The sequence below is a fragment of the Synchiropus splendidus genome, chromosome 2 (assembly GCF_027744825.2).
Source record: "Synchiropus splendidus isolate RoL2022-P1 chromosome 2, RoL_Sspl_1.0, whole genome shotgun sequence".
Taxonomy (NCBI): domain Eukaryota; kingdom Metazoa; phylum Chordata; class Actinopteri; order Syngnathiformes; family Callionymidae; genus Synchiropus; species Synchiropus splendidus.
This window is the reverse complement of record NC_071335.1, coordinates 36,117,745-36,130,353: the sequence shown is the minus strand read 5'-3', so window position 1 is coordinate 36,130,353 and position 12,609 is coordinate 36,117,745. Positions and strand designations below refer to the sequence as shown.

Genomic DNA, 12,609 nt, shown 5'->3' with positions numbered 1-12,609 from the left:
TGGGCACTTCAGTCATCCATGGAATTTGGAGCCATATTCTCTTTTAACTAAGGATCACGGCAGTAGGAACTAGGCTTTGAGGAGCTCGGTGCTTGGTGGAGGAGTGATTGCAAGACAAGCCGGGCCCAAACTTCACAGTCTCCTGTAGAGAGTGTCCAACAACACTGCAACAAAAGCTCTGAGTTACTGAATGGAACTGAGGTTCTACAAAGCTACAGAACGCAGCACACCAAAATCTACATTTGAACAAAAAAAAAAACTATGCTGACAGCACGGATCGCCACCAAGCAGCTCATGCAAAATTGTCATTAAAATCCCTCAGAACATCACCTCTCCGGCTGACGTAGCACCCGACCTACGATGACGCTAAAGTGTGTACACACACAGGCTGAAGCATGAACAAACACTATACAACGCTTACTCTTCAGTGACAACAGGTTATGGAGAGATGCCTCGAGTGTAAGCCGCAATTGCAACAATGAGCTATTACTTGAAGAGGGCTTTCCCACAGACGTCAGGTAATTATCTTATTATTCTCTGACACACAAAAAGTAAGTAGTCCTCTTCTTATTAGCACAGGTGAGAATACGTGCCACATAGTGTGTAGTTACCACCTTCAGGGGCTCAGGGAAAAAAGGAGTGTTCTTTAATCAGGGCGACTCCAGGACAAGCGGTTTAAGGGGTTTTATTAATGCCTATGTGGACCACTATTACCATACTGGAGGAAAAAAAAACAGATCGTTTTGAAATGAAACTAATCGTGAAGCATAGAATTAATTAGAAAAATGTGAGTCTGGGTACAGAAAGCATTCAATGAGAGGGGCTGAAAACACATTTTGTACATGACACATTATTGTAAGTAGAAACATCATCTCATAGAATATTTGTAAAAACACATTCTCTAATTAAAAAACACTGGCTAAGAATGTTTAAGATAGCTCCTACAGAACAACATAAACAGTGGCCTACATTTCACCGCATCTCAATGTGGACTGATGATGGTGATGATGGAAATGAGTGGTGAGGAAATGTGGCACATCTCTTGATTTATTTGATGCCTACGTCAGTATTGTTTTTCATCAACTCGGGAATTCAGCATGTTGCTCAGAATCCAGGAAGGAGGAAGGACGAGGGGGAGGGGGGAGCATCAAACCACTGCAGCAGCTGTAATTTTAGATGCAAATACTGGTCGCTTTTCTCAAAAGGAACGTTGTCATTCATTTTAGGGGTGCCCCCCAAAATAGTCAGGAAAATCCATTTGTGTGGCCGAACTATAGTTCTTTAGTGAACTTGAATTTTGTTAGCGTAGCGGGTCACACGCAACCTCTTATTTAATGATATGCCACTTGAAATAAACTGATGCTGCTTCAAAAAGTGAACAGGAAGCAATAGCTTCAAATTTGCTTGAGTCAGCAAGACTACTTGGATTGAGACCATTGACACCTTAAGATAGAAAAGACCGACTTCAAAAAAAAGAAAAAAAGTGTCTGGCTTTCAAAGGAAAAGAACAGTGTATATGTTTTCCGGGTAAGTATAACTTAACAGATGTATTTAACGCCTAGTGTGTGAGGAACTTGAGAGCAATACTGTGGCAGAAAGTAAGCGCAAACCGTGTGCAGTGCCACTGAAAACAATCCCCACGATGAGAATTCTACATCTCACAATGCATTCAATCAGCAAACATACTTGCAGCATTGTACTTGCACGTTACATTTCCCTATTCGCTAGAACAAATCTGAAGAGACAATGCGATGTACTCTCCAGCACGGCAGCATGTGACAGTCGTGGAGTCAGACTCTTCGGTTCCCAATAGTAGTTTTACCATTAATTACATTTAAATGTAATCTTCACAAAATCTCAATAATGACATTAGCAGATACTGAGACTCAGTCGCAGTGTCCGTGTCCTTTTCATTAGATCAAAGGGTCCTAGGAGGTTTTCTGACGCAAGCGTCTGACTAGATGGTCATACAGTATAAACACAGGAACGGTTTTCCAAAAACAATTGTCGCGTCACAACAGCAGCAATAGATCTTACAAGAAATATTAATATCTCCACCACATCCTTTGAGATTCACCAAGAAACAACAAACTCGCTGTCTTATACGGCCACAATTTAACCTCAAAATAAAACTGTCAGAACACAGTCTGTGAGGAACAGGGTTCTACTACAGATGTGAAACATGGAATTTCTCATTTATACACTTAGGTAACTATTAAACAAACAATGATGTCAGAGACAAACTCCAGTAAGGCATAGAACGGAACTGACCATCCAGGAACAGGTTGAACTGAACAACCTTGAAGTGAACATTCAAGGCTTATTTACTTATTTACTTGTCTTCACATACCAGAACAAACAATTCTGTCTGAGCAAGTTAATGTGGCAAACCGTGAGCTAAACAGTTCGCACACAGTCAAGGTGCCCCTTGAATCAGGGGAGCACAGAATAAGAAAATGGATGGTTGGATAATAAACATTGAAACCTATCAAAATGTGCAGTATATTAGACACAGCCTGTCTGTAAGTGTGTATATGCCACAGCGATAAAAACCCACGAATTGCCTTCATGGCATTTATGTGTAAGTGTTTATGACTAAACATGCCAGGGCCGATGCACACAGGCGACCATAATGTGCGCACGAGGGCTGAATCCCATAAATTTCCACGATAGACACACAATGTAAAGTGTTATCTCAATAGCAGGTGCTGCTCCCCGTTGGATCGTTGAAGGATGAACAAGCAAGGATACAGAGAGCGTTTCATTTTTGGTAGCTGGGAATTAATTTTAACACTCCTGTTGTAATCTCATATTCTGATTGTCCCGAGAGGAATTTTAATTAGGACGTCAAGTGTCTTTTTCTCAGAGAAGTCTAGGTTGTATTGGGAACATGTATTCATCCAGTCACACGACAATAGCAACGCACTCCTTTCATCCTTCCTCCCCTCTCAGTGAATGAGCGTTTGTTGCTTGTTTGTAACTAATTCCTTTTAAAAGTGACGATAAAACCTCACATACGGTGTCAAATCAACGGCAGCAGGGATTTCATCACTGCTGATGTCGCCCTCTCGGCTTCATCGGCCTGGAACCTTCATCTTGCATCAGACTGGCTCCACTCCGGAAAGGGACTTCATCACTGACGGAATTTTAAAACGCAAGTCGGAACGACGACTTGACATAATCGCCCTTGTGCTCTGGTTCCCATCACTCCATCTTCTCTCCTCCACCCTCTGTTAGCTGTAATAATAAAGCAATTTCTTCCCCTGCGTTCGTCCTTCTCCTCGCTGCCATCACTCCCCCCGCTTCGCTCTTCTTTGTCTTTCATTCAGACAACTTGATTTCGTCGAGTCTGTTTATCTGTCTTTAACCCACTTAACTGCAGCTTCTGGAGTCACACCCTAATATATATGTACATATGCAGTGCGTGGAGGGCCTGTTATTGCTGCTCCTTCCCCTCCTTATGAGCATCCTATTTCTTTAATATGTTTCCCTGCCTCCCTGAGGGCTCCGCGCACAGCCTCTCTCTGTATTTTTCTCCACTCGTCCATCCTTGGTGAAGCCTGCCCTCACGTCACAAATCTTTCTGAGCCAGCTGTCTGACTCACATCCAAAAAGCCTCTTGTATGTTTCCTGCGCTACCCACTTTCCTACCTATTCGACAGGCCACTCGGAGACAGACAAACACCCACAAACAAATGCAGACACATTCAGCAGCACATCCATGCCTCATTTGCGACGAGCAAACCGGTGTTGTGATAATGACTGCAATCCTACAATTATTTTTCACGCGAGACGCTTTCAAAAAGAGTTACTGGACAAATCACAAAGGCTGCAGTTTCTGGGCGGAGGATAAACTAGCTCATGTGATCCATCCGATCCAGGCGATATCCAGCAGGAAGGGTCCAAATAGCACAGTTTATAATGATGCGGAGAAACCCCGCCACCTGCTGTCTGGCACAAATGGACATCAATGTACAAGCTTTGGTCCACATCTGTATTTCAGCGTATATGTGTGTGTCCCTGGTGTTTTCTCCTTTCTTAATTAGCATGACCACATCAAAACACAGCAGTGGCCTGGATAGCGCCGCGCCTGCTGGCTCTTTTTCCCTGCAATTTGCACATTCTCTATTCACTAACAAAGCAGAGAGGCTGCAGACGGAGACGAGATCGGCTCCATGACGTCAAACGCTTTACCTCGCCAAATTGTTTAATCACATCGACATGACTGACTGATGGTTTGAAGACATTATTTGGATATGCCTCATATCAGGAAGGACTCTCATAACCCGATGAGATAAAAGACGGGAGAAAGGTTTATTCTACACATGTACCACCAGAGTGAATGAGAGCAGAGATCTCATCGCCATAGAGGAGAAATGAGCAGATCGAAGGTGAGAGACGCACAAACCCAGAGGACATGGCTGCTTTGACATGAAATGTATTAGTAATAAGTAAGTATAGGAATCAGGTGGTCACTTCATCATCCATAAGCACGAGAATTTAAGGCAACCGCTGTGTGCTCAGACAAATGCTGACAGGTCAGTTTAAGGGTCGCCGAAGAAAATTCAACCAAGATGATTAGAAAAAAAGAATGTGTTTTCACTCGGTGTATATCAATAATTCTATACGTCAATCTGGGATCCATTTTTATGCAAATCTGCAGCCTATAATCCACCACGCATCAACTAGCGTGAGGCACTGCCGCAGCTTAAATGAGAAAGAGAGAGATGAAATCTGAAAACGTACTAAAACCAAGTGGAAATGTTGAAACAAACAGATAACACACAACACATCACGGTGGTGGACATGAACTTGGTTTTTGCTGTGTTATTCACAGACAAGAAACATCATAAATAAAACATCACAATGAAACATAATGACTGAGGTCCGTTGCTCTTGGAAGTAGTCACGCACTCCGGCTGGACATATGAAGAGGTCGCCTTGGACAGATTTACTTAGCGTTTTTACTGTCACAAAAAATCCTGGCGGAGACTCATTTTGAGACGTAGAAAGTCCATGAATTTGGTTTGACTGACCAGCAAAGGCGGTTCAAACGAAACTACTGAGAATTACTGCAGGAACCAAGGCGGCACAAAAAATGAAACAATAAAACCTTCATTTTATCAACTTGTATTGGGAACCAATAAACAAATTAACATTAAAACTATGCAGTAAAATGCCTCCTAACTCAGCTACGTGACAGGTAGCACCTTGATCTGTGATACAGTATATGATGACAGTTTTGGCAGATCTTAGACCTATTCATTAACAATTAATATTTTGTCAGTTTTGACAGACAATTGATACATTTGCAAAAAAAAAAAGTATCATTTGAATTTGACTTCATTGAAAAGGAGTCCAACAAAAAAGAGAAAGAACTATTAAAGAGATTCATTATTGATTGGCAGGAGACTGCCCAGTATATCGCAAAAAAAAAAACAATCTGACACAAATGTCAGTGCAGTGTGGAAAACAACAAAAATATGATGCTGAGCATTGAAAATAAAGAGCTGTGGTTCTGTTTCAATGCTAATGAAAATGTCCTTTCCCCCCACAGAATCAAAAATGTAATGTGACAAATGTATAATGTACTGTATCTTCTCGGATATTAACTACGAGTTTGCAGTTTAGCATTGTGACAACCCTACTTTTTTGTGCTTCTTCCTTTTCATTTTGCTCCATTTTAGGTCAAACACGGTCAACACTTGTTTAATGCCTGGCCGTGGTTAATACTGAAACACAAAGAAAGCAGGATTTAGCAAGTAAAAAGACTGTTTTTCACCAACATCCCTCGTTCAAAGGAAGACAGGCTGCCGGACAGTTGGTTAAAGCCGGCTTTAAAAATGCAACTTTCATTCATAAATGAAAAGCTGCGCTGAATATTCAACAGAAGCCATTTAATTTAAAGAGAATAATAATAAATGAAAGGATGCATTTACTTAAAATAATGTTTTTATCGTTCTTCTCCAAATCCCATTATTAAACATGAATGAAGCATGGAATATTCAGTAGCTGAATTCTCCATTCTGAAGCTTCTCTGCATGTTTTACTGCTGCACAACTGGGCAGATTGTTTTTTTCTTGCAGAATAATTTAGTCGGATCCTAGAAGCTATCTCATATTTTTCCTTCAGATTAGCCAAACTGAGTTGGCTGGCACAGAGTTCCTGTAACCTTCCTCCCTTCACCTCCCTTGAAGATAAAATGACTAACTTGATTGCTCACTGACTTCACTTTTCAGATGTTTCTTTTCGACTTAGTTTCTTTGAAAAAAAAAAAACACATTGCAAGTGACCGAATTTTGAAAATGTATGCAGCCTTTGAATCAGTCCATCCTTCATATTGAGACCTACAATTTCTTTATTAATCACATTCGTGAAAAACAATAACTAACAAAACTTTAAATGAAAGCAATATATTCCAATACGAGACGAGCACTCAGAGAGGACAAACCCCCGCCAAGCAGCTCCAATCCAACATAATCTCCCAATGACATCCTTGAAATAAATAAATAAACAAGGCCATAATTTTCTGAAATGGAATATTAGCTGGATCCACATAATTTAAGAAGGAAACCAGATTTTGTTCATCCATAAAACCCCAGCGGTCTATAAGCTGCGGGTGCATTGGTGCTGTCTGCACTATTGAAGGGTCAGTGGTGCACCCGGCTTAAAAACACATGGTCACTTCTGAACTAGTTTTGAAAACTGGTCCAGCATGTCGACTGACTCATGAAATAAAAACTGGCAATGTTGTGAACTACAATCATGAACTTGTCACATCTTTTATTTACATTAAAGCGTTCAAAATGTGCAGTTTTCCCCCGTGTGTCCTAAGTTCCAACACCACAGCCGGTCTCAGCTGCTGCTTCATGTCTCTGTTCCACCAGGAGATCAGCTCACTTGACATAGCTGCAGACAATTTGTAGCGCTTTAAGGTAAATATGTTGAGCACGTTTCTGACACATCTGGGGAAAAAGTTCAAAATTCAATATTGTCAGGAAAACAATCTTGACCTATATGTTTGATAGTGTTTTTTTGCCCAGTCTTAGTTAAACCACATACTAGCAAGCATATGAAATTTCACATTTCACAAACATTCGAGGCCACAATTCGGACAGGTACAGTTGTATCCTCCACATGCCTCCAGCCATGGACACAGAGTGACAGCTGGGAATGACAAGGAAACAGTGGGAGATGATGGAGAGTAGTTTTGTGTGTGGAAAGGAAAAGGGCTATGCAATAGTTTGGATTGACAGCTGTGAGAGAGCTTTGGGGAAAAAAATAGCAGGTGTCTCTGATTAAGCGTGTGTGTGTGCATATGTGCGTGTTCACCGCTCCATGTTACAGTGGAGCGGACACATCACATCCTGGGCCATCACACGTATATAAAGAAATGACAGTTTTCTCTACCACAGAAACTCACAAATCCCAGTGCACATACACACTGACAACATACAGCCACAAAATCACACGCTGCCTTGGAATGCATTTCCATCAGTGCTCGCCGAGGCTGTCAAACAAGCCACAGGTAAAATAAAGCCATCTTCCCTGCAGGGAATACGCCTCACAGGGCTTCACATGATCAATATACGGATGGAGGATTTCACTTCCCTTTACAATTTAGCTCCCACCATCCTATAAAACTAGGTGCAAGCTCCTCAGTCATGACTTCACCGTCTCAGTCTGTGGAGACGGAGCTGAGGCAAAAGACCAGGATTTACATGCCAGTCACAATCCCATCTCTCACCTATGATCACAGATACAAGCAGTCCAAAATCAGCTTTCTTCCCAAGCCGACTGGACCAACAGGGAGGAGCCCAAGGGGCAGACCGAGGAGAGATCAGGTAACCTCTTCGTATACCCCTATAGGAGGTAGATAAGATTTGAGACCTGCTTTGCTTCGACTGATGTTCCACTTTCACTAGCGGAGACAGCAGATGGGGGGATGGACTAACCCCCCCGATAAGTAACTCATGACAATAAACATTGTAGCAGATGCAGTTAGTCGATCAGCTCATAATGCAAACACACATATACAGTTCTTCCTCACGACATGCTTGACAATCTATTCTATCAAGTAAATTGGCGCTCAAGAGCAACTCCATATCTCCTTTATCCCCTTTCCTCATCCACTGGTAACCATAGCAACCTCCACGTAGTTCGATCCCACGGTGCACTTGGGGAGTCTTTCTCCTTCATACCACCTAGCAACATTCCTCCGCTGCCAACCCTGTGTTTTTCTCCAACATCTGTGTGTGTCAGTGTGCATTCTTGTATGCAACACTTCTCTCGCTGCAGTTTAATCCACAACCACCTGCTTGTATGAACTTCAAATCCTTCTTAAAGCTAAAAAGATGAGTAGCGAGGCAGGCTGTTCGGCTGTCGAGCAAAGAACCATCCGCTCCATTGGGATAATGGGGCTACGCTCAGCCAGACGCGGTTGGACGAGGTCTCAGGTCCCACAGTGTAGGGTGGATGTGTTAAACCACATGCAAGAGTTCTACAGGGGAGTGTGCTGTGTACACTATCATGCTAGTGTTTGTGTGACAGAACAACATAATTTCTTGCTGAATATCTGATACATACTGTATACATTCAACCGTCAGAATCCTGACAACAACTGTATTTCTGAAATAAATTTGGGACTATTTTGAACTAAAAACACGATGGAGACATTAACTCCTACAATGACTCTGAATCACCTCTCAACCCTGTCTTGTTCCATGGCCTTGACTGGAAATTGCTGCCTGGTTCGTATTCCTATCTGGTATTGTCGACCCTGCCTGCATCCAGGAACTCTTAGTCCCATAAACTTGTACGTCTGTAAACCCTTAAACAACACTCACATTTCAAATCGCCACACAAAGGTTTACCTCTTGTCCAAAAGTGAAACACGTCCATACAATGGTCGCCTCCTGAATATCTGCCATCCAAAGACAGACTAGACTCAGGACAGCTACACACGATTCTCATGTCATGAGCAAATTATACTGGCCTTGTTCCGATATTACAATGTATTAGTTAGAGCAAGAAGCAAAGCACATGTTTGACACACACTTATACCTTAAACCCAAAAACTTGGGTGAAACATTAACCTTTAGTGATGGGCCTGTGAGGTTTCATGAAACAGTATTGAAGGGTTGATGATGTTTGATGAAACAGTGTCCTGATCTTCAGCAGCCACCAGATGGCACTGTGTGCTTTAAAATCTCACATCACTTTTTAAACCAAGAGGGCCATCTAGTGGCCTCTGAAAATTAGGATACTGTTTCAGCAACCCGGCACTGTTTCATGATGCCTCACCTACCCATCACTTATGACCACTGACGGCTGATACTTCATACAAATCTAAAATCAGGACATTACTCTATGGAAGCCAAACAAAATGGTCCAGGAAATCTTTCACGTCAGGCACACCGACATCCTAACTCAAAAAGTGATGCACAGCTTATGCACAAGAAGATATGTTTGGTGTGGTACTGAGCACAAACATGTATCTTCAATTCCGCACCACTTAGTTCAGGGTTGTGGGGACTGCTTGAGCCTATCAGTATTCATGATTAAAATGTGAAGAGTTTCAAACCTCCGTGGAAGGAAGTTCTTTTTTCAGTATTTGATGGTCAGTAAAGTACTGTATAACTCGGCCATTGAATCGACATTACTGTGCATTATTGTGTGACTAGTAGGGAGAGAATTCATGATTCATTTGACATTAACGCTTCTCTACTCCATGTGATTGTTCAAGTGGGGGAGCAGGCGTTTGTCTGCTTTCCTCTCCAGCGTCACTTTCATGTCTGCATCATCAACGGCTCTCAAGCTCAGTTGGAATGGCTGATAAAATCAGAGCATGTTCCGCCTGCCGCCCGTTTCTTCAGTATCACATTCGCTCTTTCTCTCCCTCTTTACAGCTTAAAAGAGCCACAGTGCATGTTTACATGTGTGTGTGGGTTGTCTGCACTTTCATGTGTGTGCGCGCAACCATTCCCCATAATTGGTCATGGTCAAAGCCGCATATCTCCGGAGGGTCTCACAAGACTTCTCAGGCAACCTAAGGAGGTCCTGATATTGAAGTATTTTCCAGATTATCTCCCTGTTGGGATACACTTGGGCAAAGGCATGACAAAGCCACAGCCATGAAAGTTCTGCTAAATCTGTTTCAGCAACACTCTGCGGTCTTATCAGCTCCTTTGTATTTCATCACAGAGCTCTCTGCTTAAGTCTGGAGATCACTTCCTTTTTGCTTTATTTTAGCTGGTATTCATTAAGCAAGTCTCTTCTCTTTGAGAAGGCTTCCTAGTGTTCCACTTGAAGTCAGCTTGATCTCATTTTCTGAGTATTTTTACATGCATGAGCATGGTGGGTCACTCAATGACTGCGGACATGGAAGGAAGAGATTGACCAGGCTTTCCCTGATCACTAGCAATACCCCACGCTACCCTACTGGATATATTTTTTTATTGTCCCTGAACACAACTTAGGTAAGAAATAAAATAATGGACATGTTCTTTTACACGCTCTGTCCTTGCTCGCTTCTGGCAACCTCCAAAAACGCAGTTCCACATTTCCCGAATTAGTTTTCAAGATCATGGCCGCTTTCCTTTTCTTCCTCACCATCTGTTTTAGTTTTCATCGCCCTTTCCTGTTTTTCCCTTCACTTTCTTCTTGCACTGAGGGGGAGGTGGGGTGAGAGTGCAGTGTGGGTCGGCAGCCACCAACTTGCACTTTGTGTAGCACTCACTTGAACGTACGTTTCGTGGTGAAGTTCCTCTTTAGGAAGAAAAAAAAAATGAGGTCGCTGAGACACACCTCACAACAACAAGGTCAAACAACAAGTGCCCGTCAATGGCTGATCTCAGTCTACCCTTCCTGGCATCCAGTCAAGTATGTCTCAATCTTCAAAGCACTCGGTTTGCCAGCGTGAGGAAGTGGTTGTGTTGTTCTGATTGTGTTAATCTTTTTTTTGCTTGAGAGCACGCATTCCTCTGAACATGCACTGGTGGTTGAGCTGTTCACAAGGGAGACCTTATAGAAATCTTTGAATTATAGAATCGACTTCAGCTCTACACAGCAACGACTGTAAGCTGCAGTCAAGGACTCGAGCAAAGAGGTGATTCTGCCTGTTTTCTACTTCACATTTGAGGCTGATCCTTTCTTCAAACACCAGAGAGAAGAAAGATAGCACACAAACAAACCCAAGGTCCTATTGCTCTGTGCACCAGTTAACAGTCAAGATGAGGCATGTTTCTAACTGTTAAAATGAAGTTAAATCATGGCAGAGAAAACCTTGTGAAACGTGATGCCGAAATTATCCTTAAAGCCAGTTAAACATACGACACTTAAATAGCTCTCACGTCCCTCTGTTAAAAAGCACTTGAACTACACAAGTGAACTTCAAGGGAAATCCAAGAATTTTGCCGGTTTGAAACCTGCATCAGTCGATCCAAGCACTTACTTCCTCAGACTCCAAACAGAGCACACAGACAAACAGAAAATAAGTGATAAACACTTGTTTCCGGCCTGAGTCACCTCCGCAGAGAATCCCTGAAGATTAAGTTTGGCCTCTGGCTCTGCTAATTGGAGCTTAAAGTCTGGTGTAGCCCCAGGGCAGTGTGCGCCCCCATGCTGTGTGTGCGTGCGTGCGTGTGTCTCTGTACGAGTGCAGTTGTGTGTGTGCTCATCAATTATGGGTGCAAGGAGCTGCAGCAGCCGGAGCGAGCCGAGAGGCACTCCCAGGCCAGAGTAATCGCATTCAGAGCAGCGGCACAAGACACAGACAGGTGCTTTGTTGGCGACACACATGAACGCATCACAGGCGAGCAAGTGAGAAAAGGTCAGAAACAACTGGGACAGAAATGGACAACATTGTGACTAAATCCCAAAGGGCCAAGATCTAGCTGTAACTTACTCAGGGTAGAATCGAAATAGAAGGCCCGTGACTGTCAATACACACATTAGACACAAAAAAACAAAGAACTCTGTTGCACTCACACAGTCCCACAGTAAAGAGATAAAATGCCAAGAGTCAGTCCGTCAGTCTCTTAAGAAGTGAAGTGCTATGGCTGCTAGCTGGCGTACATTTTGCTGACAAAGATAATAAGGAAATACAATATTTGCTAATAATGGAGACGTCGCTAAACGTTATGAGTGGTACAAGCTGAATGGTATTTGCTGGAAAATGCATGTCACAAAAACATTCATGCCTAAGTAAGCTTTTGTGGTTTTACGTTTACGTAAACGTTTAAGTCTTAGATTTACCTAAATTATTGATCAAAATTGTTTTTTTTGTTTTCTTTTTTTCCCTCCAAATATTGGAGACGGGATTTGCTTATAATAACTATTACTATTACTATTGCCGAAATGTAACGTTTCATTGTCCTCAGTCTCACTCTCATAATTCTGAGAGCCCAATTAGAACATCTCTCTCCTGAACATGCGATCGGCTTTGACCTTGATGAGGGGTTCAATGCTTACATGTGACATTTGCTGCCAGAGCTCTTCACACATTTAATAATTACATCTGGCTCCTAAAGGGAGCTTGGTAATGGTAGATATAAGTGAATGTGAGGATGTTTCTAATCATTAGAACAAAGTTGAACAGTGATTTCTCTC

General features: G+C 42.4%; 1 protein-coding gene across 6 annotated transcripts in view; it reads right to left on the bottom strand.

Annotated features, from left to right (window-relative positions):
* The window catches only part of LOC128755062 (adhesion G protein-coupled receptor L3-like), a 136,053-nt gene that overhangs the window by 80,641 nt on the left and 42,803 nt on the right, over positions 1–12,609 (bottom strand). The window lies entirely within an intron of this gene.